Source organism: Notechis scutatus, chromosome Z, assembly GCF_049901735.1.
Source record: "Notechis scutatus isolate UNSWTSFEM ecotype Mainland chromosome Z, rNotScu1.2, whole genome shotgun sequence".
NCBI lineage: Eukaryota > Metazoa > Chordata > Lepidosauria > Squamata > Elapidae > Notechis > Notechis scutatus.
In genome coordinates, this window is record NC_142025.1 from 76,996,140 (window position 1) to 77,021,759 (window position 25,620).

General features: G+C 38.4%; 1 protein-coding gene across 4 annotated transcripts in view; it reads right to left on the reverse strand.

Annotated features, from left to right (window-relative positions):
* TNS3 (tensin 3) overlaps positions 1 to 25,620 on the reverse strand; it is a 172,581-nt gene that overhangs the window by 146,048 nt on the left and 913 nt on the right. For 3 of the 4 annotated variants that reach the window (XM_087946443.1, XM_087946441.1, XM_087946440.1), the window contains exons 2-4: positions 9,020 to 9,057; positions 7,391 to 7,502; positions 2,899 to 2,936 (exon numbers count right to left, since the gene is read on the reverse strand). The gene's annotated coding sequence lies outside the window, so the exon portion shown is untranslated. The remainder of the gene's footprint in view (positions 1 to 2,898; positions 2,937 to 7,390; positions 7,503 to 9,019; positions 9,058 to 25,620) is intronic. The other variant, XM_087946442.1, reaches the window with a different exon arrangement.

Sequence of the window (25,620 nt, forward strand, 5' to 3'; positions counted from 1 at the left end):
ATTGTTTTGAGAGAGTGTGACGTGTGTAAGAGTGCACCATGCACAAGAGTGCGCAGCGCGCATGAATGCACCATGCGCAAGTGGCTTTGTTTTTTTTCTTCAATTTATTTGTGTCCTCCTTTTCATTGTAAAAAAGTTGGTCACCTTAATTAGCAGCACAACTGGTGTTTAACTAGCTTGTCTTCAGAAATTGTACTATAGGTGCTTCATCATTGGAGGTTTTTAAGAAAAGACTGAACAACTACTCTCTGGAATGATATAGGGCAGGGGTCTTAAATTCAAGGGTCGGGGCTAGATGCGGCCCGCGGGGAGCTTAGATCTGGCCTGCAGGACTGCCCTGGAGACACCGAAGGACCAGTCTGTGGTGCCTCTGCCAGCAAAACAGAGCTCGGGAGGGCCACATGCAGCCCTCCCAGGCCCCATTGTAGGCCATGACAGCCTCCTTCAGCCCTCTGCCAGGAAAAACAGAGCTCCATTTTCGCTGGCTGAGGGCCACAGGCATCCCCAACACAAGTGACATCAAGCTGGACACCCTCACCCTGGCCATGCCCGCCCTGTCCCCCAAAGACAAACACAACCCTGATGTGGCCCTTAATGAAATAGAGTTTGAAATAGAGTAGACCCTGGTATAGGGTCTCCTGCTTGAGCAGAGGGTTGGACTAGAAGACCTCCAAGATCCCTTCCAGCTCTATTCTGATTGATATTGATTGAATGAAGAGTTATGATGCATAAAAATAACAGTTTGCAAAGAAGCTAGCATATAGTTGTGTCCTCTATCTACTGAATTATTAGCAGAATTAAGTTTCCAGATTCTCTTTTAAGAATACATTTGTATCCTGAAATTTTCACTTTAATTCTGTCCTTCCAATCTTTAAATTTATTTTAAGAATTGTACTTCATTACCATGAATATAATTTTTCCTAGTTTGCAAAATGTTCCTATTGTATATCGTTATGAAATACAGCAATAATATTTTCAGCATTGCATTTCTTGCAGAAAAATGTTCCATAGCCACATGCAGTAATCAAAGAATTGTTCATAGCTCAACCTGTTCTCTTCTTCACAAATGAAATAATGAAACTGTTTATATCTTAACTGAGCTAAAAAAATTACTTCCTCCATTGTAACATTTGAACATCTGGAAAATATTAATTGAAGCATTCCTGAGATGATTGAACAATTAGATGAAATGCATAATTATGATTGCAAGATAAATGTGATTTTTTAAAAAAAAAAAATTGAAAAGTAGAAATTAGTAATTTCAACCTATTTTGTGTGATGAAAACAGAAAAGTACTATTATTTCCATTCAATGAAATACCAATCTATTTAAATCAGAATGGTACTAAAAACAGCATCAATAATCCCATTATCCATATTTTAAATATATATATAAAAAGATTATCAGAAAGACAATAGCTATAATATAAGAAATGAGAAAAATAAAACTATAATGTATAAAAAGAGGAAAATAAAGAAAATGATTAAATTGCAAAGTATAAACATGATTCTACATTAAAAGTCAGAAATTGTAATAACATACATTTAAAACAAAATGCTATTAATATTTGGAAAATCATTACTAAAATACTTAGTACAATACAAACTTAAGAAAATAGTCAATTGTTAAATATTAAAATTAAATTTAAAGTTAAAATTCAATCAAAGAATTTTACATTGTACTAGCAATGTGTTTTATATTTGTATAGTGTATGTTGTCAAGACCTGAGATAAGACGCGCGCGCACATGCACACACGTATCTTTTGGCATTTAAAAGAGGGCATTTGGTGACATGGTATATTTTATATCATTGATTTTTCTCCTTTTTAAAAAAAACCTAAGTGAGCTTGCAAAAACAATTCTTACACTTTACATTTTAGATGTTTGAAAACTATCTACGAGCAATTAATGATAAAAGAGATTCCTAAAACAAGAAAAAATGCATTGGTAATTTACCAGGAGGAAAAAAAGCAGTATTTAAGATTTCTGTTCTCACAAACAAATTACCCTCACATTTCACAATAAGAATGCTTCATCTCAAGAAGAGAAAAAGGGAAATAAGTAATATGTAATGTAGATTAAAAAGTGTTATCAATATTCAGCAGAGATTATCTAGTCTTCTGTTCACAATGATTAAAGTAGCTAACCATCATGAATAGAATGTTATGAGTAATTTTCCAGGAATTTGAAGACAATAATTCTTTTTCATTTGTCAAATAAGTCAAGGCGGTGAATATATGCAATGCATCTTTTCTCCTCCTATTGTCTCCACAACAACAACTTTGCACTGTCAAAATCACCCAGCCTGACTAAGATGGGACTTGAACTCACAATCTCCTGCTTTGTAGCCTGATGCCTTAAACATTAGACCAAACATCAGTTTTTTAAATATACTATATTATTAGTTTTCAGTGAGTAACAACTGAAAAAACATTTTAAGGTATATCTTAAAAGAAACTTAAAATTATTAGGTAGGAACAAAATATTTTGTGTGTACAAATGTCCACTTTAATTTTAAATTATTGTGTTTCAAGTAAGATATTATCTTTAAAAATCTCAGAAGCAGAAATAAAACCTGATAAATTAAAAAAGAGAGACATATGCAAGGTACATTGGCATACACAGGCATCAAAATGCACTTTTCACTCTCCTGTTCAACAATTTCCCTTGCAGCTTACAAGAAATCAAGACACATTTGAAAGCAATTATTATCTTTTATGTATTAATTTACTGCCTTTAATTCTATTCATTGTCCTAGATAACTTGTAACTGCATTGCATGTTGCATTGCATGTTAAATCTCAAAATACTGATATGTTAAAAAACATAAAACCTTTGGGAATGTACATTTCTGAATCTGAATTAACACTGTTAATAATGTAGAAAAATAAAACCTTACCTTTGATTCACATTTCCTGTGACAGAAATATTTGCAAACTAAAAAGAAAAAAGAAAAACAGAATTACTTCAAGGTAATACAACACATACAAAAGTATCAGATTATAATTGTACATTCAGTTCTGAAAGTTCTCTTTCACTGAATACTGTGGATGTTCAGCCATTTCTTTGAATTAGGAGAAACCAATGGAATCCATATTTTTCCTTCTCTTATAATCATATAAGTTAGTTCCTTTTAAAACTTCTCTATGTTCTTTTTTCTATATGAGGTTAGGCATTCACATATATCAGAATCAGGCACTCACATATATCAGAAAATAGTCAGAGTAATTGAATTGTAATTTATTTCCAAGGCAGTAGTTAAAAACCAATGAAGCTCCTGAAGACCATAAATTCTTACTGAATCATAAATTCTTACTGACTCTCAAGTGACCATGAGTGATGTAATCATGTGACTTGATCTAAGACTGAAATTGCTTTTGCAACACTCAGGAAACTGAATTTAAGGAAACAGTTTAGTATATCTGTTGCAATTCTTATTTAGAAGATGAGGTTCTTGAACACTAAAGGGAAAAAATTTCCCCAAAACTGTTAATTCATAATTGGAATGACTGGGAGATTTTTAGCAGAGCAGATTCAAATAATACATGTAAATAATATACATATATAAATTCCTCTCCAACAGTAAACTTTCCTAATTGGTTAATTTCATAATATAAGGGAGGCTATATGCACTGAAAAAGTGTAAAAGTACTGCACTCAATTTGCCACCAAATTTAGAAAACTCAACAGTGGCGACAAGATTGGAAAAGGTCAGTTTACATTCCAATTCCAAAGAAGGGCAATGCCAAAGAATGTTTAAATTACTGCACCATTACACTCATTTCAAAATCCTATAATCATGCTCAAAATCCTATAATCTAGACTCCAGCAGTATGTGGACTGAGAACTACCAGAAGTACAGGCAGGATTTCGAAGAGCTGGAGGAACTAGAGATCAAATTCCAACATATGCTGGATCATGGAAAAAGCTAGGGAGTTCCAGAAAAACATCTACTTCTCCTTCATTGACTATACTAAAACATTTGATTGTGTGGATCAGAACAAATTGTGGCAAATTGTGACCATCTTATTTGCCTCTTGAGAAACCTATATATGGGTCAAGAAGCAACAATGAGGACAGGACATGGAACTACTGATTGGTTCAAAATTGAGAAAGGAGTTCACAAAGCTGCATACTGTCACCCTACCCATTTAACTTATATGTAGAGCACATCATGAGAAAGGCGGAGCTAGATGAATCAAAAGTTGGAATTAAGATTGCTGGGAGAAATATCAACAACATCAGATATGCAGTTGATACCACTCTAATGGCAGAAAGTAAAGAGGAACTAAAGAATCTCTTGATGTGGATGAAAGAGGCAAGTGCAAAAGTTGGCTTGAAACTCAACATTAAGAAAACTAAGATCATGGCATCTGGACCTCTCAATTCCTGGTAAATAGATGGGGAAGAAATGGAGATAGTGATAGATTTTATTTTCCTGGGCTCCAAGATCACCACAGATGGGGACTACAGCCAAGAAATTAAAAGACACTTGCTCCTGGGGAGGGAAGCTATGGCAAATCTAGACAGCATACTAAAAAGCAGAAACATCACCCTGCCAACAAAAGTGCATATAGTCAACAGTATGGTTTTCCCAGTTGCAATTTATGGTTGTGAAAGCTAAGCGCCAAAGAATTGAGGCCTTTGAACTATTATGCTGGAGAAGACTCCTACGAGTGCCGTGGACTGCAAGGCAATCAAATAAATCAGTCCTAGAGATCAACCCTGACTGCTCTTTAGAAGGCCAGCTCCAAGTTGGGTTCAATGATGGTTTCTTGAGGAGCAAGTGAACCAAAGGCCTCTTTAAAAATATAGAATATAAAATAATAGGATTGGAAGGGACCTTGGAGATCTTCTAGTCAACCCCATGCTCCAGCATTCGGGAAAAATGGCTGTCCAATCTCTTCTTGAAAGAGGTACAGCAGTTTGACTAAAAGTCCTTGAGGATTTAATGAACATTTAATGAACATTTGAAGTTACAACAGACACACACACACCCCAAGTTACATACAATCCATTTCAAAATTATGACTGCTGCAGTCAGTCCTGCAGTCATTCACCATTATAACACACCACAGAGCCACTGTAGTGCTCTCCCACCTCTCTCTTCTCATCTCACCGTGCTGGAACCTTGAGCTTGAGTCTGCTCCCTGCAGGCCTATCATCACTACACTTACCTCATGTTATAGAACAGATATCAAATTCAAGGCCCGCGGGTCGGATCCAGCCTGCGGGGTGCTTAGATCTGACCGTCAGGACTACCCTGAAAATAGTGAAGGACCAGCACACAGTGCATCCACCAGAGAAAACAGAGCTTGGGGGGCCTGTACATGGCCCTCCTGGAGTCCGTTTTCCCTGGCAGGGGGCTACCCCCCAGCCCCACCTGGGCCACCACAGGTGCCCCCTGACACGAGTGACATCAAGCTAGTCATGTCCACCCTGGCCATACCCACTCCGGCCATGCCCATCCATACCCCAAGGTCAACACAACCCTGATGAGCCCCTCAATGAAATAGAATATGACACTTCTGTTATAGAAGGAGGGAGTCTATGTATCCTCAAGTCACAGGTCCAAATTCAACCACTATTTTGTCTTATTCACTGTCAGGCAGGAAGAAATTGGCAGATGCCAGACAAAACTGATTTGTTTTACTGCTTTAGAGAGGTTTGCATAGTGCTGTAGAAGCTTCTGAATGCTGCAGAATGTGTCCATACCACTGCACAGATCTTTTTATGGCAGTGAAGAAATTTGTCCCCAGAACTTATGGCAGTGTCCAAATGCAGCCACCATTCTGTGGGTGGGACAAAATGGCAGCTGCTTTCAGAATTCTGCCAGTTGTGCAAAGAAGTAAGGAATTCCAGCATTCTGAAAGGCCTTGGAGCTCTTTAAAAGATAAGTGAGGACAAAAGTGTTTTGTGTGATGGGAATCAGACCTAAGGCTTGGGAGGACCCAATGGGAATGGGAAAAGGCCTGTTGGAATTATGCAGAGGAAGTGGAGCATGGAAATGGTAGAGAAGGGTGGTGGTGGGAGAGAAAGGTGAGGTTGGGCCTGTGCTATGCCTCTTGCTTAATAACCCTCATTTAATGATTCACTGGGGAAAATAGGGATCTGGAGGCCATTATATAAGATGTTTCACCTAATGATTGCCTCATCATTTGACCATAATGGGAAGGCTCCAGTACAGTCACATCTCAAGACTACTCAATTTTTACAACTCTGTAGTTCCTTAATTTGAGGTAGAGTTGGGGCAACTTGATGGAGCTGAGCATTTACTGGACAGATGCCCTTCCTGACACCATGCGAAATTCACAACATTTTTTTCCTTTGCGCCCTAGGAGAGAACATCTGCCAATATCTAGGATTGCACTCTCAACCTTCTGAGTGGGACTACCTTTATATAAATTGAAACAAATCATTGCAAAACAACCACACAATGAAAGGTTTCAGAAGCCAGACTTTAGCATTCAACTGAAAGTCTAAAATGATTGGTATTTAAAGCCAGTCATTCAAACTCTGTTGATCTCATACTCTGACTACTGCAATGTGATCTATATAGTGCTACCCTTGAAGAGCATTTGAAAGCTTCAAACTCTGTGGAGTGCAGCAGTGCATGCAATCTTTAGGGTCCCTACATTGCCCCAAATTACACCATTGTTCTGCAAGGTGCACTGGCAGCTGGTTTGCTCCCAAGTGCAATTCAAGATGTTTATCATCACCTGCATGTCATGGCTCCGGATAACTTAACTCTTAGCCCTATGGAATAGGCCTGCCCCACTTGTGCCAGCAGAGGAAGCTTGCTGCAGATATCATCAGTCAAAGAAATTTCACTGGTGGGGTCCAAGAGAAGACCCTTCTCTGCTGTGGCCTTGGCCCTTTATGAAATCTTGCCCCTTGAGATGAGATTGCCTCCCACCATCCTGATCGTCCCGAAAAACTTGAAGATCTGGCTCTGCCACTTGGCTTGGGGCCCCAATGGGAAGTATCACACAAGGAAGTGGTTGATTAATAGCAGCTCCCACCTTCCCACCCCCCCCAGGACATTCTACTCTCTTCCTCTCCATTTTTTAGTTATAACCTGTATTTTTATATACACACCCACATGCACGCACACACACATGCATACATGTATGTATGTTGTATGTATGTATGTATGTATGTATGTATGTATGTATGTATGTATGTATTACATTTGTTTGCCTCCCATTTCACTACATGGCAACTCTGGGCAGCTTACACCATCAAAATAAAAGTGTGTGTGTGTGTATGATTTTATTTTGATGATGTAAGCTGCCCAGAGTTGCCTTGTAGTGAGATGGGAGACAAACAGATTTAATTAATAAATAATTAAAATTTAAAAAGCAATATAAATGCAAGGCAGTAAGGCTTACCTCTGCATGAAGTACCATTGGAATTGTTTATTTGACTGCATGTATCACAAGTTTTTGCTTTTTAAAAGTGTTTACTCTTGAATATCTGAGAGTCTGAAGCTAAGTCTTCTGCCTGGAAGACAATGAAAAAACAATTTCAAAAGAAGTTAACAATATATTTAAACTAGCAAAGCTGGTGAAGCAAATAGTAAAACAATTGTAAGACAAAATAGTACTTTAAACTGTATCAAAGTGTATCATTTACAAACATATTTATAAATAAAAAGAACTGTATTTAACAGTAAATAATATTTCACTCACATGAGGAAATAGCAGAATGCAAAGAAAGCTTTGAAGTTTATAGAAATACCAAGAAATCTTCTTTACAAGATATAAATAAGAAATGAGGAATAAGTGCATTATTTCAGTAACTGAGTTAATTCAGTAAGCACAGTATATTCAGAAGAAATGGAAAAATAATCAGGAATGTGATGATGGATTTCTTAAAAGGAAGCACCTATCCTGTTATATCCTGCAAATTTTATTGGAAATCACTGCCATGCAATGAATAAATATTTTAGGTTTTAATAATTATTGATAACAAATAATATTTTTTTGAGAAAGGTGCAGGAGAGAAGGAAAGAAACTGCCTTCCTTCCTCCCAATTTTCTCTCCTGTCTAACCCTCTTTAACTCTAACCCTCACCATTATTCATTTTTTTTATCCAGTTGGCAATAGGAGATTGACACTACAGATATTGGACTATATGAGTAGTTCTCATTCTGTATGTACAACTGGAACTGACAGCCTGGTTCTTAAGCAAAGGAGCTGCTTCCTTCAGCTTTCCCTTGTTTACAGACCTGTTAAGTATCATAAATGCAAGGATTAGTTGAAAAGTTACTTTTTCTTCACATGGTAATTGTAACTGGTCACTAAATGAGGACTAATTATATTGCCGACTAGTCTTCTGAACATTATAAGGTTCTATATGTCTAGAGTCAAGATGTCAATCTGGCCCACATTTGAGGGCACATTTGAGGGAAACAATAGAAAAAGAAACGGAAGCTAGTTTTTAAATGCCTATCCATAAAATTCATTAGAGATAAATAGAAACTTTTCATAAATAGAAAATTCATGTTCATTAGAGATAAATAGAAACTTCTTTAGAATTCATGTTATTCACAGGTAAGAGTAAAAATTCTGCATTTTATCTTGGCTCAAAAGTACTGCAAGGGTATGCTAGGATTCAGGCAGCCCAATAAAAATTTTAATCTCTGGACCACAATCTTTATGTTTCCCGAAGAAAAGCTACCTTACAATTGTTGTTCTTTAATTCAGTTATTTTAATCTTATAAAAGGGATGTTGCTTCCCATCTTTAAAAGCTACTTATACATTGTTTCTTTTAAAAAGTTCCTCAAATGAAATCCCCTGTAGAATGAAAGCAGTGTATACACTTCTGCATACATACTTTTTATTGTGACACATATAAAATTATTCCTATTGCATTTTAGAATCAGACTATTATATTGCTATGATGTAATTTGGCACATTATTTAATAAAAGTCAAACTGCTGTTTGAAATTTTCAAGAATGGATGCTGAGCCAGAATATCTGTCTTTTGTAAATCTTGATTATCTGCAAAATCTTACATTGGCTGGTTATAGTCATCCCTCCAGGACCCAGTAACCTGTAGAATAGAATAAACAATTTAGTCCAGTTGATGTTTAATAAATGTATTTAATTATTAGCAAGTTCTGAAAGTAGCTTTTATGAACTCATGAAGAAAATGCATCATTTCAAGTATTAAATACTGAGGCTTCATATTTGAAATGGTATAGGGTCTCCTGCTTGAACGGGGAATTGGACTGGAAGACCTCCACTCAGAATCAATCAACTCCGATTTATTTCTATTGATTTTTAGGATGACAGCAGTATTGCAGAACATTGATAGGGGTGGGAAAGAATGTCACCCAATTAAAACTACTCTATATACACTTGTGACAGCTGGCAATCACATTAGGGTGTCATGTAAACACCAGCCTTAGTCTATCAGTAGCAGATGAGGGAAAAGGAGATTAGCTCCAGGATTATTTGAGCATTTTCTCCTAGTCAACAATATTTTATAAGCAGATTTAAGTGGATTCTTTGGGATTAAAGCTCACAACTAAGACACTCTAAAGCAATTGTCTTCTTGGTATCCTAGTTTTTTTGGGTCTTCTGTTACACAGATGATAGAAAATGGTAAGAAAGGGCTAAAGAAAAGTAAGCAATTCTGTTGATAATGGTACGATTTTGTATTATAAAGTATTTGAAATAATAATAGTTTCATTATATTATACATACCACCAAACTTAAAATATGAATTAGATAATCACAGAAACATGACTAAGTTACAAGCCTTGGTATACAATCCCCATTATAACTGAATTCATACAACCCAACAATCAAACAATTTGCTCTATGGCTAAAGCATGATATGTGAGTCAAGCCTATGTATATCTTCAAAACTTACATGTTCTGCTTCTTTTCTGCCACATAAAAGATGCATACAAACCACAACCACATAAAATTACAGCTACAGGATATGACGCCAAATTAGTTTATTTCTTAAAATTCAGTTTCTAGGTATGAGATTATTGATAGAATAGAATAACAGAGTTGGAAGGAACTTTAGAGGTCTTCTGGTCCAACCCCTCCCCCACCACTTCAGGCAAATGGTTATCTAATCTCTTTTTAAAAACTTCCAGTGTTGGAGCATACACAACTTTTGGAGGCAAGTTGTTCCACTGATTAATTGTTCTAACTGTCAGGAAATTTCTCTTTAGTTCTAGGTTGCTTCTCTTCTTGATTAGCTTTTACCCATTGTTTCTTGTCTGCCCTCAGGTGCTTTGGAGAATAGCTTGATTCCCTCTTCTTTGTGGCAACCCCTGAGATATTGGAACACTGCTATCATGTCACCCCTCGTCCTGCTTTTCATCAAACTAGACATATCCAACTCCAGCAACCGTTCTTTATATGTTTTAGCCTCTAATCCCCTAAACATCTTTGTTGCTCTTCTCTGCACTCTTTCTAGAATCTCAGCATCTTTTTTTACATTGTGGCGACCAAAACTGGATGCAGTATTCCAAGTGTGGCCTTACCAAGGCATTATAAAGTGGTATTAACACTTCACGTGATCTTGATTTTCTCCCTCTATTTATGCAGCCTAGAACTTTTAAAAATATCACCGGCTACGGCAAACCTCCTTCCCAAGCTGAAGGAAATCAACAACTGGCAGATGACCTGAATGTGTTTTACTGCAGGTTTGAAAGGAAACTACAGCCACCAATCTCCACAAGCCCCATCTCGGACACACCAACAATAGCCGAACCTCCCACAACTGACCCCAATTCATTGGGTTCACAACCCCTGGTGATCACAGAAAAAGAAGTTCAGGATCTATTTCACAGACAAAAGCCAGGAAAAGCACCAGGGCCAGACAAGGTATCTCCTTTTTGCTTAAAAGTCTGTGCTGACCAATTGACCCCCATCTTCACTGAACTCTTCAATAAATCACTAGTTTGCTGTGTTCCTTCTTGCTTCAAATGCTCTACTATCACCCCAGTGCCAAAGAAGCTCTCCATCAAGGAACTGAATGACTACAGACCAGTTGCTCTAACATCTGTAGTTATGAAAAACTTTGAAAGGCTTGTGCTGTCCCACCTGAAAACCATCACGGATCCACTGTTAGATCCCATGCAGTTTGCATACCGAGCAAATAGATCAACAGATGATGCTGTTAATATGGCTCTGCACTACACCCTACAACACCTTGAGTCTCCAAATACCTATGCAAGGGTCTCTTTATAGACTTTAGTTAAGCATTCAATACCATAATTCCAGACATTCTTCTAACTAAACAAAACCAGCTAGTGGTACCTGAACACACTTGTAAGTGGATCATAAGCTTCCTAACAGACAGGAAGCAGTAGGTGAAGCTAGGCAGAATCACATCTGATACCTGTACAATTAGCACAGCCCCCACCCAAGGCTGTGTGCTGTCTCCACTTCTCTTCTCCCTATATACCAATGACTGCATCCAAACGATCCATCTGTTAAACTACTGAAGTTTGCAGATGATACAAGTGATTGGTCTCATTCGAGACAACGTATATAGACAGGAGGTTGTACAACTTGCCTCATGGTGTTACCAGAACAATCTGGAACCGAACACACTCAAAACCATAGAAATGGTGGTAGACATTAGGAGAAACCCTCCCATACTCCATCTCTTACACTACTAGATAACACAGTATCAACAGTACAGACCTTCAAATTTCTAGGATCTATCATATCTCAAGACCTAAAATGGACACCTAACATCAAAAACGTCATCAAAAAAGCACAACAAAGAATGTTCTTTCTGCGCCAACTCAGAAAGCTCAAACTGCTCAAGGAGCTGCTGATACAGTTCTACAGAGGAATTATTGAGTCTATCATCTGAACCTCTATAACTGTCTGGTTTGGTTAACAAAATTTTTTAAAAAATGTTAGTTTAAACTCATAACTTGCTGGACAACATTTAAAATTCATGGAATGACTATTATGATTAGAAGTAATACTTTGTTTTAAAAGTATAGCACAAAAGGAAAGAGAGAGCACAATGAAAAATGTGCATACCTGCACAGAAATTTAAGCATGTAAGAAAACAGGTATCTTTGTGCCAAAGGGTGTGGATGAAAGAAATTGTTACAGAAAGCAGTAACTAAAAGTCAAAGGAGCTATCATCAAGCCACTATGTTGACAGGCAACAAATTTTGTCAGGCCTTTTCACTAACTTCCTATTTCTAAAGGTTAGGGGAAAGGTTCGGAGATTGATTGGATATTACCCAACAAGGCAAAATTTGTCAATTAGATTAAAATAATAGTCAAAATGATTTAGAAATGCTAAACAAGTCAACCAAAATATTTACAATTTTTTTCCACAGCTGATTTCCCCTTCCGCGCTATTTTTTTTAAGTGCCAAAATTCCAAAATTAGTTTCGGGTCATGACCAAATTGGGTTGCAATCAAAGTTATAGAGTGGATTATGGTTGTGACCAGAGGTTCTACTGTATATGTTTAGAAAGTCAGAACTTAGTTCTTTCATATTTGAAGAACAGGCACACTAATTTTTCCCTTAATCTGTGCAGACTATTCTACTGTCATTTGGATAACTAGAGAATTCCAGATTATGGAGGATGAGATATTCAGAAAGATTTAGACTTCAAGGCTAGCTGTATCTATAATTAGGTTGATATGCTGTCTTGGAGATGTAACAAGGCAGAAAATGGTTATTGAATAATCTTATGTTATATTTACAGAGAAGCAAATAATGGATAGCAGATAAATGATTCATAGGGAACAATCCCTATGAACAATGAAAGGCTTAAGAAATGATATAGAAAAATGACCAAAGGGCAATGTAATCGCACTGTTCAAATACCTGAAAAAATGTCACATGAGAAGAAATGCCAAGACCTATTCTTACTCACTGCAGAATATAAAATGTAGAATAATGAATTTAGATTACAAAAGGACCAATTCTATTTGAATGTTAGGAGTGGGGAAAATCCTTCTTCATAGTTCAGTAGTGAAACTAATTAGCCTAAGAGATGATGATTCCCTTTATGAGTATCTGGTCAAGCAGAAAATAAATATCAATTCTTTAGAAGGCATTAATTTGGATGCCAGCATTAACTAGCAAGGCTGTCGTTTCTAACTTTAAAATTCCATGATTCTAGAAACACAAACTTAATTTCAAGTAAAGTTTTTGTTTTGAAAATAAAACCAAATAAATGCTGTAGAAAAATAATGTAGAATGCATAATCAAAACTTTATTTGCCTAGCCAACTAAATCAGGAAAGCACGAAACAGGAACAACTCTACTCTATGCTTTGCAACTCCACGTGCATTTCTTAATAAAATTTCTGACCAGAAAGATTTGGTCTGTTATCATTCACCTTCCTTACCGACAAAGAAGATATATCCATTTTTTCCCCTCCTCTTTGGAACCTCAATTTAGCAGACAGAGAAATGCCTTCCTGCAGGCAAGAATGAACAATCTTGAACAATTACAGAGACTTGTTGTGGGCTTATTTCCCCTTACTTGTTGTGGGGAATTATTTTCCAAACATAAAAGGAAAATGGAAATTGGCTATCCATATATTAACAGGTTAAAACAAGCTAACTTGCAGATGGATGGGATCAAAGTGCCTAATTCCTCTCCAGGGCTGCTTTTCCTTGATGTGCATTTTTCCCTTGAAGCAGAACTCATATATCAAAAACATATCACACCACATCAATATCACAGAGAAGAAGACAAACAAACATTCTTCATATATTCCCTATATCTTTTTAAGTTTGCTACTCTTTTTCAGGCAGATATGCAAATTAGTTTTTTTCAAAAAGATTTATGAACAGATAGAGCATTGGGCTTACCTGAAATGCATCTAGTTGTACGGGAGGAGAATCCAAAGCATGGGCTGTCTCCTGCTTCCTTGCTTAAAGACGGAGTCAATCAAAGTTTAGACCAGCCCCCTTTCCACTGCGCATGCCCAGTTTTTGATGAAGGCTGATGATTGACTTGGAGAGTTCTTTGGTGCTCGTTCTTGATTGTTCTCAGATCGGGATTAACTATCTAAGGGTGGGATTTGGATTCTCCTCCCATACAACTAGAAGATGCGTTTCAGGTAAGCCCAACGCTCTTTCTCAGTTGTACAGGTCAGAGAATCCAAAGCGTGGGACGTACCCAAGCTAATTGTCCTGAGGGTGGGCCAACTCCTTGTCCTGAGCCCCCATCTCCGTGTGAACTCTTTGTAGCACTCTTCTTCCAAAGGATGCTTCCGCTGATGCAAATGTATCCAATTTATAATTTCTGATGAATGGAGATGGCAATGACCACGTTGCTGCCCTACAGATCTCTTCAATAGAGGCCTGTGTGTTCCATGCCGCTGATGTGGTTGCACTCCTGGTTGAATGTGCCATTATGTTACCCAGCAATTGCAATGATTGGCTTTCATAAGCTTTTGTGATACATGTCTTGATCCATCTGCCTATGGTAGATGGTGAATCCCTTTGTCCCAATGAACTCGGTCTAAATGAAACGAACAATGCTTCTGTTTTTCTAATGGGCCTTGCTCTCTTAATATAAATGCGTATAGCTCTCCTAACATCCAAGGAGTGCCACTTCCTTTCTAGGCTATGGACCAGTTCTGGGCAGAAGTCTGGGAGTACTAACTCTTGTGCTCTATGGAACGTAGAATTGATCTTTGGGATCTTTGGGTCTAAACTTAATACTACCCTATTCGGGTGGACTATGCAGAGGTCCTCCCTCACGGATAATGCTGCCAACTCTGGAATTCTTCTGGCTGATGTAATGGCTATTAGGGAGGCCACCTTAAGGGTGAGTGAAGGCAATCCTACTGACCTCAGCGGTTCAAAGGGCTCAGTCATGAGCGCCCTGAGCACCCTTGTCAAGTCCCAAGCAGGGTACCTGTGTATCACTGGTGGCTTTAGATTGGTTGCTCCCCTGATAAACGTGCGGATTAGGGGGTGTTGTGAGAGGGACTCTGAGGTCCCGCAACCCAACACTGAAGCTATTGCTGCTACCTGCCTCCTTAAGGTGTTAGGGGTTAAACCCTTCTCCAGGCCTTCCTGGAGAAAATCCAGCACTTGAGTAACTAACACTGTGGTTGGATCTATTTGTTTCTTGGAACACCAGGTTCCAAATGCTCTCCAAGTAGCATCATAAATTCTGTTGGTTGATGGTCTCCTGGATGCCTGGAGTGTCTGTATTACCTTGTCTGAGTACTCTAAACGCTTTAGCGTGGTTCTCTCAAGTGCCATACGGTTAGTTGCAGCCATTGTGGCTCTGGGTGTCATATGGCTCCCTGACTCAGTTCTACCTTGTCTGGGGGAATTCTCCATGGTCTGGATACCGACAGATCTACCAGATCTGCATACCAAGACATCCTGGGCCAGTGAGGTGCTACCATTAAGACCTCCGCCCCCTCTTCTATCACTTTCTTGATTACCCTTGGTACCAAGGGGAGCGGGGAGAATGCGTAGAGCAAACCCCTTGGCCATGCTTCTCGGAGCGCATTGGTTCCTTCTGCTCCCTGTGTTGGGAATCTCAAGTAGAATCTCGGGAGTTGTGCATTTGCTGGCGTCACAAACAAGTCCAGGACTGCTCTCCCGAATCTGTGCTATAGCTCCCTGAACAGGTCCGGGTGTAGGCGCCATCTGAGTGATCGACCATTGTTCTGCTGAGCCAATCTGCCTGAATATTTTCCATTCCCAATATGTGTTCCGCCCTGATCAATAGAAGGTGCGTCTCTGCCCAGAGGCCCAATCGCTCTGCTTCTTGAGCACTAGGGAGTGAGTACCGCCTGCCTGTTGATATGAGCCTTGGTGGTCACGTTGTCTGTCAGGATCAACACGTGCTGTCCCGCTATCACTGACCTGAAGGCCCTTAGAGCCAGGTGAGATACCCTGAGCTCCAACCAATTGATGTTGTTCTTGAGGTCTGACTGAGACCACTGACCTTGTGTAATCTGGCTCTGACAGTGGGCTCCCCAGCCTACTAAACTTGCATCTGTTGTGATAGTCAGTTGGGTGGGTTCCTTAGACCCACATTCCCTTGTCACTGCGGGTGATCTCCACCACTGGAGTGACTGCTTCATTCTGGGGGGGACTCATACCATAGTTCCTGTATTGCCCTTGCCTGCTCTCTGGTAAGGTAATAGGAACCACTGCAATGTCCTTGCGTGCAGCCTGGCCCAAGGTACTATCGAGATGCATGATATCATCTTCCCTAGTATTTGTGACAGCAAGTCCAGGGACACCCCCGGAGCTGTGCTCACTTGATTTATCGATGACCTTATGCTGTCCTGCCTTTCCTGTGTCAGGTAAACCTCGCAGGAGTTGGTGTCTATTACAGCTCCTAAGTGTTGTAATCGCCTGGCGGTTCTAAGTGGCTCTCACCGAAAAGCCATGCTCTTGTAATGTCTGTATCATGGTTTCTAGATCGCTCTGTGCTCTTAGAGTCGATGTTGACTGTATTAATATGTCGTCTAAGTAGCATTGGACCCGTATAGGCTTTGTCCTGAGGAAGGCTGCTACTGCTGCCAGGACCTTGGTGAAAGTCCTTGGCGCTGAGGACAGGCCGAATGGTAGAGCCCTGTACTGGTAGTATCTCCCTGCGTAACAAAACAGCAGGAACTTCCGATGCCTCCTGGTAATAGGTATGTGTAGGTAAGCATCTGTGAGGTCTACTGATGTCAGGACATCCCCCTCCCGTATGCTCCCTAGTATAGCTTGCAGGGACTGCATCTTGAATCTCCTGTATACTATGTGCCTGTTTAGTAATTTGAGATCCCAAATTGGTCTTCACCCATCCCCCACCCCCCGATGCTTTCTGCACAACAAACAGGTTTGAATAGAACCCTTGTCCCTGTTCGTTCTCTGGTATCACTTGTACCGCCCGAATGTCCAGCAGAGGTTGAACTGCTGTTTCCATAATTACCCTTTTGGTTCTGTCCCTTGGTGTCAGGCATCTTCTGAATGAGCTCGGGGGTATGGAGATGAAATCCAGAACTAGGCCTTTTCTTAATATGTCTAGGACCCACTTGTCCGTTGTAGTCAACACCCATCGGTCGGTGAATAGGCCCAGCCTCCCGTCAATAGGTGCATTGTTCCGGCTGTCACTTTGTATGCCAGAAGGCCCTACCGGTCGAACTCTGGAAGGGACGCCTTCCCCGGGACCGTTGTCCATCCCTATCTCTAAATCCTGACCTATCTGGATGTCTAGTAGGGGTCTGTGTGTATTGTCTCTGTGTGTATGGGGAGTGGCTGAAGCCACCCTCCAAGATAGGAAAGGGCTGTTGCCATGTATATGGAGAAGGTCGCCTATCTGTCTGACCAAGTTTCCTGGGTAAGACCTTCCTCTTGTCCTTGGTTTCAATCAGTAATGGCTCAATGGCCTCCCCGAAGAGTTTGTCCTCTTTAACTGGAGCTGATGCCAGTTTCCATTTATGTTTCAGATCTGCCTGCCAGTGGCAGAGCCAAACAAGTCGCCTTGCAGCCACTGAAGCTGCGATTGCCTTAGTTGTGTAGTTGACCCCATTAAGTGTGGCGTCTGCTATGAACTCTGTTGCAGCAGTTATTTTGTTCAAATCCTGTTGCAATCAAAGAACGCCAGGTGGCATCCTTTCCTGCATCTGTTCAATCCATATCAGGACTACTCTGCTGAAAAATGCCATGGACGTTGCCTTTACCTCCTATACCACGGCCTGGTGAACTTTTTGTAGGGTTGTTCTGTTTTCTTATCCTCCCCTTTTAGACCATCCTCAGCTTCATTAGCCAACACTGTAGCAGTTGTGGAGGCTGCCACAGGGCTGTCTATCGTGGGAACTGGGAATAGGTCTGCTAGTTCCGCATTATAAAATTTCCTCTCATTTCCTCCTGGAGTTGGGAAAATAACTGGTGTGTCCAACTGACCTTCCACCACTTCCCTGAACAATTCAGGTGAAGGTATGGATTCACTTTCAACCTTGGTTCTAGCAAAAAATCTATCTTTGGGATCAGATGGTTCTAACTCAGACCCTTCTGTCCTTGTGATTCTCCCCAGGCCTGTTGCTATCTTAGCCTTCGCCAGCAGTATCTTAAACAGCTGGTGACAAAATAGACCTGTGAACATTGGAGTTTCCTGTTCATTAATTTCCTCATCTGAGAAAGCTGACTCCTTATATTCTTCCTCTCTTGAAACAGAGGCCTCACTGTGAGTGTCTGATCTACTGGAACTGTCTCCCTGGAAGCCCAGTTCCTCCCTTACTCCTCCTGCTCGAGTAGAATGATGAGCATCCTGTCTCCTCTCATTATGTATCAGGCTGGGTCTGTTGCCCTGACTGTCCCTGAATTCTGCCATTTCTTTCATCATAGCCCTCATTTCCTCTTTAAAGGACTGTTTCCCTGACTTCCGACACTGTGGAGGAAGAGCTAGACTGTAGAAAATCTCTTTCTCTTGGGGAGGGCTCTTCATTGCATGCCTGAGAGCACTGTCTTTCTGATTCACTCAATTCTTCGTTCACAGGCTGAAAAGGCTGATCTTCTAGTGTTGCGCTCCTTTCCTGATACTTCGCTTTCCTTGGTTTGCCTGTTGGAGCGCGGGAATTTCCATTCTTCTTCGCCTCCTTTTCCGCCCTTGGGAAGCATTTCTCAATGGCCCTTTGTCTCCTTAATGCCTCCCTCTCATCTGCCTTGGACACCCTGCTGAGAGGCCTTTCTGAAGCTCTCCCAGCCTCTCTGAGTTCCTTTGTGCTTTGCTCTCTGTTCAAACTGGGGGCAGGGGATTCCTGTTCCTCCAGGCTTGCCTCTGTTTCAGAAAATTCAGCCATAGTCTTTCCCTTTTGCTTTTACTGATAGAGTATACTCAGACCTGCCTGAGCATGGACTCTAGCCTCCCTTTCCCCCAGGTAGGCTTGTGTGGCTGTGATGGAAGCTTGCTCAGCCTAAGACTGAGTTTGCCTCCAATTAAAGAGAGCGCTGGAGGCTTGTGCGGCTTCTGGTTTGTTTAACGAAGGCTCTGGGAAATCTGAGTTAATGTGCCCTCCTTCTTTGCTAGCCGATCAAGAGCCTGCCCGCTCTTACTGAGGCTGCTGCCGCTTATTCTCTTAACACCAAACAGCTATGTGGGCTTTCCCATCTTGGGATGAGGTTCCAGCTCTTTCACTTACTCACAGTTTGCTGACTTTCACTCTTTCTCTTGTCTCTCTTTTTTTCTCAAAGAGTCCAAAGCGTTGATCCTATATTTTCTATCTTTCTTTCTGAGCACTCTCTCTTCGTGTCCTCTTTGCATGAAGATGGAGTCAAAAACTGGGCATATGCAGTGGAAAGGGGGCTGGATTAAACTTTGATTGACTCCGTCTTTAAACAAGGAAGCAGGAGACGTTTTGGATTCTCCGACCTGTACAACTGAGAATATTCTTTTTTCATTTTTTATCACACAAAAATGGCATAGCAATTATTTGTGCCACAGAGTACCCTTTTAAAAGTATTTCACTCAAGCTTAAAAATGCAAAGAACTAACAGCTCACATTAGATTTTAATTATTTTAGTAAAGCCTTTTACACTACTCAGATCCTAGATAAAGAGTGACATTAGGTCTGCCAAGAATTGACAGATTGTTGCCTTTTTTTGCTTTTTCTCCAACAAACTAAATGTCATATTAAAATGAAAGTTTCAAAAGTAAATAAAAAATTGTAGAAAGGTCCACTATCATTTAGAACTATGCCCAGAGCTAGCTATAATTCCTTGGATCCTAACTCTGAGTACTCCTAAAACTTACAGTTTATAGATTAATAATTCAATCACTATTATTATTATAAAGAAGGTAGGCCATAGAGATTGGAACTCTCTAGGAGGAAGTTTTGCTGTTTAACCACTATGTTACCTTGCAAAATATCTTTGCTATGTCAGTTTCCATTCTAGAAGTTATCTAAAACTGAATAAAGAGTAAATTAGAGCAAAATCAGACATGTATACTTACTAGTTATACTTACTAGTTATACTACATTATAACAATCCATTAAACATACTTTCATTCTTCTTAACAGTGCAGATAATCTGCAACCTACAGTCACAATTAGGACCACTAAGCAAGTCAGTTAAGTGAGCAGTGCCTAATTTTATTACTTTTTACCATGTTTAAGTGAACCACTACAGTTGTTAAATGAATCAAGCAGTTGTTAAGTATATCACTTCCACCATTAGCTTTGCTTGAAGGAAGCCAGCTGGGAAGAATGCAGATAATGATCAAATGTTCCCAAGATGTTGCAACTCTTCTAAATACATGCCAGTTGCCAAAACCCTGAATTTTGATCAAGTGACCCTAGGATGTTGCAGTGGTCATAAGTGTGAGTGTGGATTATGTTGAGGTAATTCCCCGTTAGGAGAATGAGCACATACAGGGAGACGTAGTGAGAGTAGTGAAAAATAACACACACAGCACACAGATACATTGTACAGTAAATGTAGGGTTTTTTACTTCCAATAAATGTTTAAGCACAGTCCAAGATAAGCAGTCCAAGTCATTCACAGATAAAGCAGTCAGTGTTCAGTTCAGGGATAATCCAAATATCAAAGTCCAGTATCAAAAAACAGTTTGGTAACAGACTTACATCAACGATCAGTAACAGTCATTTAGGAGGAACGGCAACTCTCTCCAACAGAAGAAACGGAGGCTCACTGAGACTCTCTTCTGAGACTAAACAACCCAGGTTTCTGGCTCCATCTTATGGCCATTTGCGGAACCACACCCAATTACAGTTTTATCATTTTCTTAAAGATATAGTATTAAAATATCTATCCTGATTTATATATTTCCAACCCCAAATAACTGTGAGGTGACTTACATTCCTAACAGATTACAAATAACTTTTTTTGGTTATATTGTAATTTTGAATGGTCACTAAACAAATAGCTGTAACTCGAGGATTACTGTATTTCTTGTACATTTTTATTTTTAATGTTATGAGCAATTCACAACTTTCCCCCCAAAATTAAATCTACCCAGCTGGGAAGATAGTAAGACAAGATGAAACGAGATGGGATGAGACAACCTTTATTGTCGTTTTTTTTTACTGTGAGCACACTGGCACACATTGAAAATGAAATTCTATTGCCTGCTCTTAAAAGAAAGTATATATCTACCCATACACATACATAACACACATATATACATATACACATACATACATAACACAACCAGAAAATAAGCCCTAGCATGATTTTTGAGGGTGCTCATAATATAAGAAAATATTTATCTACCTATACACATACATAACACACATATACACATATACATACATACATAACACAACCAGAAAATAAGCCCTAGCATGATTTTTGAGGATGCTCGTAATATAACCCCTACCCCAAAAATAAGTCTCAGTTAAGTTTGACAGTCAGATAGATGCATTTAGTACCATATTTTCCCCAAAATAAGACCTATTGTCCTATTGCATCTTTTGGAGCAAAAAATAATATAAGTCCCCGTCTTATTTTTGGAGAAACACGGACACACACACACGGACACACACACACATTAATCACTGTCCATTTTGAATACACAGCAGAAAGAAGAAATAGACCATTTACAAAGCCAATACTATATGGAACAAAACTGTGACTGAATCTAGATGTTCTGCTTCGGATACCATGAAGACCAAAGGTAACAAGAACAGGTCATAAAGAACATGTGTAGCATCTCAGACAATACTGGATGGAAGGAAGCAAACTACCAATATTTTTTTCTGCCACCCTCCCCATTCTCTGCAGTAATGCTTCCAAACCAGACAGTAATGCAATATGATAGGATGCTCTTGATCATCCCTCTATAGAAAGTAGTAAGGATCAGGGAAGGAAGATGTACTTTTCTTATGTGACACAGAAAATGCAGGTGCTGCTATGCCCACTTTACCAGAGTTTCACTGTTTAGCAACCAAGCAACTGATGGAGAAAGATTGTAAGCTGTGGATTTAGTTTACTATTGTTATAACTGGTTGCTTGATCTTCTTAGCTGCAGGTGGCTAAAATCTTTTGATTCTGATTAAAAGAGGAAGCCAATATTTTGGAGCAAAGTGTTAGAAATATATTTGAAAGGTCTCTAAATAAAACACGCCAATTTGTTGACCAGCTGTTCTCTGATAAAAAATCCTCTCAAATTACTTCTGAGATGCATACACGTGGAGAATGTTACCAAACTGCTAAAGCAACTTCACAAGTAGCTGAAAATGCAGAGAAGGTTATCACAGTTTTGGAAGAACCTTATATTAACTTTCACTACTATGGCTCAAATGTAAACCTCTCAACACAACTGAAAGAAGAACATGAAGAATAAAGACAAATTTGGGACTTTTTCTTTAAGGACATTAACAAGCTTGTGGATCTCATGATAAAAAGAAAGGCCTTTAAGTCTTTGATAAAACTTCCAGAGAAGAAAAATATTTTACTCCCTAAAGATAAGCTGAAATGAGTGATTTAACTTAATGAGTTAACTGGAATCAGAATGCATTTTTCTCTGCTTGATATATGCAACTGAAAGAAAGATTTAACTCAAAATCTGAAAATGTATTTTTTCATATATACTTAAGTAATTCTTAAAGTAGGCAAAGATGTTTAAAATATATTTGAGAATACCTGTATTAAGAGAAAATTTAAAAAAAATGATGTACCAATTTAAAGAAAAACTCTATATTAAAAAGGATGTTTATAAAAGGGAAAAAATCTATAAGGGTAGTTTGGAGGGAGGGATCTAAACATAATACTCAAGTTTAAAGCCAGTATGTTAAGAAGTCAAATAAAAAGATGTATTAAAAAGTTTTTTAAAAAGTGGTTTTTTTTAAGTTCAGTAATTTGAAGGAAAGAAAAGGGTGAAAAAAGGATGTTTTTATCACTATTTTTCTGTAAGATCAAAGAATTTAAAAGTAAAATAATTTTTGTCAGTAAAAATTGTGACAATTCACAAAGATTACTAGGTGCAAATAGAAGATAAAGCAGGAATGGTTAAATTGATTATTTTATTCAAAGAGGAAAATATGTTCTTATTTGGATATCACTTCTAGAATTTGCGCTTGTGAAGAAAAAAAATGAAACTTTGACCTTGATTTTGTTGTTTAGAAAGACCTGGTGTTATAGAAATAGCTAGTTATATATTAATGTATAAAAGCAAAAAGTTGAGGCTAGGGTGTGTTATCTTATACTGTGCTAAGAGCTGGAAGTCAATTCCCCCTTTTCTTTCTTTTTCTCTTCTGCCTTGTATCTCACACCCCGTTTTCCCCACTTTCTTTTTCCCTCCCTTATTTTGTTTTCTTTTCTTCTTTGTATTTTATACAGTAAAAATAAAAATGATAAAGAAAGAATATAATTATGAGAAATCTTGCAATTTCTGATCATACAATGAAAGATTCTAAAATATGACTTTTGGTATAAAAAGAAAACATCAGAAACATCTCACATTATATAAGTATTCTAATTTAATTTTTTTGCTGTAAAGAAAAGCAACCACTCTGATTTGTAAAGCATTTTGCATACTCTACCTGTAACTCTGGTTTACTTAGTAAAACATGTTTAAGGAAATCATGATGGAAGACAATAAAGGCACTTATAATAAACCATTAACCATGATTTCCAAACCTTAATGGCTAGATTGACATAACATGTTCAACCAAAATTAGACATACTCCAATATGACCCTATATGAGAAAAGTGTCCATGCTTGGCCTGTGCAACCCAGTTAAGTGTAAGTAAATTGCAAACTATAGTAATGATATTTTAATGAAATAAGATGTTCATTTATTATCTAACAAGAATTATTTCCTGCTGAAGTAATGTTTGCATGAATTTACATGGACTGTTTATTAAATCATTTCCGTAAAACAGCTTTGGTTTCTAATACAGCATTACAGCTTTTGGGTGGATCAGAATGTGGCACTGGGTGTGAAAGGCCACTAAGTTATATAATTTTCAGGAGTCTGGAAATCATTAACACCATAATACTATGTTATAATTCAGTGAGGTACTAAGTGCATTTTCTGAAACTGAAGTGTGTGAGTGTGCTTGTGCATATGAAAATTAACTAGATTCACTTTAAGAGTCAAATTTTAATTTTAATCCAGGGTCTTCTATATGTGGTACATTGGCATAGATGACTAATAAATTTTTCAAATAAATACTCCAACTATGTTGAACAGCACTTGTTATTTAATCTATTGTCTTACCTAGCCAACAGTTTGCATTTGGATAAAGGCAGTTGTAAAATGTAGCTAATCTTGCACTATAATCAAGTTATGCAAATGCTGCCTTTGTTGAAGGAAGATGTTGACACAGCTATTATTTCAAAGATAAAGAAAATCAACATTGTATTACAAATGGAGAATTTAACCCAGCTATTAAAAAGTAACTTTTAACTCAAAGTTTTATTTATTACAATGTTCAGTAAAGAGAGAGTTAAACTGAATGGTAATTCAAATTTTAAAGTATAGTCAGACTACCTATCACAAGTCAATAAAGATCTTTGCTATGGTGACTAGGGTAACTTGAATCATAGCCTGACATCTGGAGGGCATCAAAGTGAAAGCAATGATCTGTCTTAATATAAAGTGTCTATCTGAAAACTATGTCTACCCTGATTGTATCACAAAATCTATTCTATTAATAGAAAGCACTGCTTAGAATATCATTCCCATGTTCTCAGGCCCTTTAAATGCTATAAAGTAGTAATATTTTTTTATTATAAACTAGACCCAACATTTTTTTTTCTTCTGTTCAATAATGTCGAATTTCAAGGACTGCCTGGACAAGTTCTTGCAGCTTTTTGTACAAGATTTTTCAGAAGTAGTTTGGTATTCCTTCCTAGAGTTGAGAAAAAGTGATAAGCCTAAGCTTATCAAGATAGCTTTGTGTCCAAATGGGACTAGAATGAAGTATCACCTGGTTTCCAGCCTGATGCCTTAATCACTGTAACAGAAGAAAACAAATTGCATCCAATGCAGAATTAATTAGATAAACTATTTGAGCCAAGGAATCCATTCATCTCACATCTCATCAGAACAAAGCCATTCATCCTCCTCCTTTTCTTTTTGCTTTGTTGGAGCAGATCAAACAAGTTTTCCAAGAGACATCATACTACATCAGCTTATGATATCAGTGGTTCCTGGCAAACAGAGATCCTCTTGATCCTATTTAAACTCTATCAAGTATAACCTGATAGCAAGCATTAGAGAAGGCTCATTCAGTTTGAGTCTAGGACACAGTAAAATAGAGGGGGGGCTGCCAGGTTGAAAATAAGCCTTTTTAAATCCAGAAATGCATCCAGCATACCCTGCTAATTTACTTATTGTTAAAAAAGAAACCTGAACTTTCAGACAATCCACTGGAGTAAGAGTAGGAATTGTATCAAAATCAAAATCTATTCTGTTACCCAAGTTACCCATGTTAATTCTTTAGGTTTTTTTTCCAGGATTTGTTCCATTGAACAAGGAGCAATAACTTATTATACTTCCTTAATAATGTCTGTTTAGAGCAACTGGATAGAGATCTACAAATTAAATCTTTCTTCAACTACAGCATGGTAATGGAATTCAGAGTTGAATTTTTTTTAAAAAAAGTGGAGACCACACAACAGTTGGTTCTGCACAACATCCCTGTGGTTAACTACAATTTGCTTGATTAA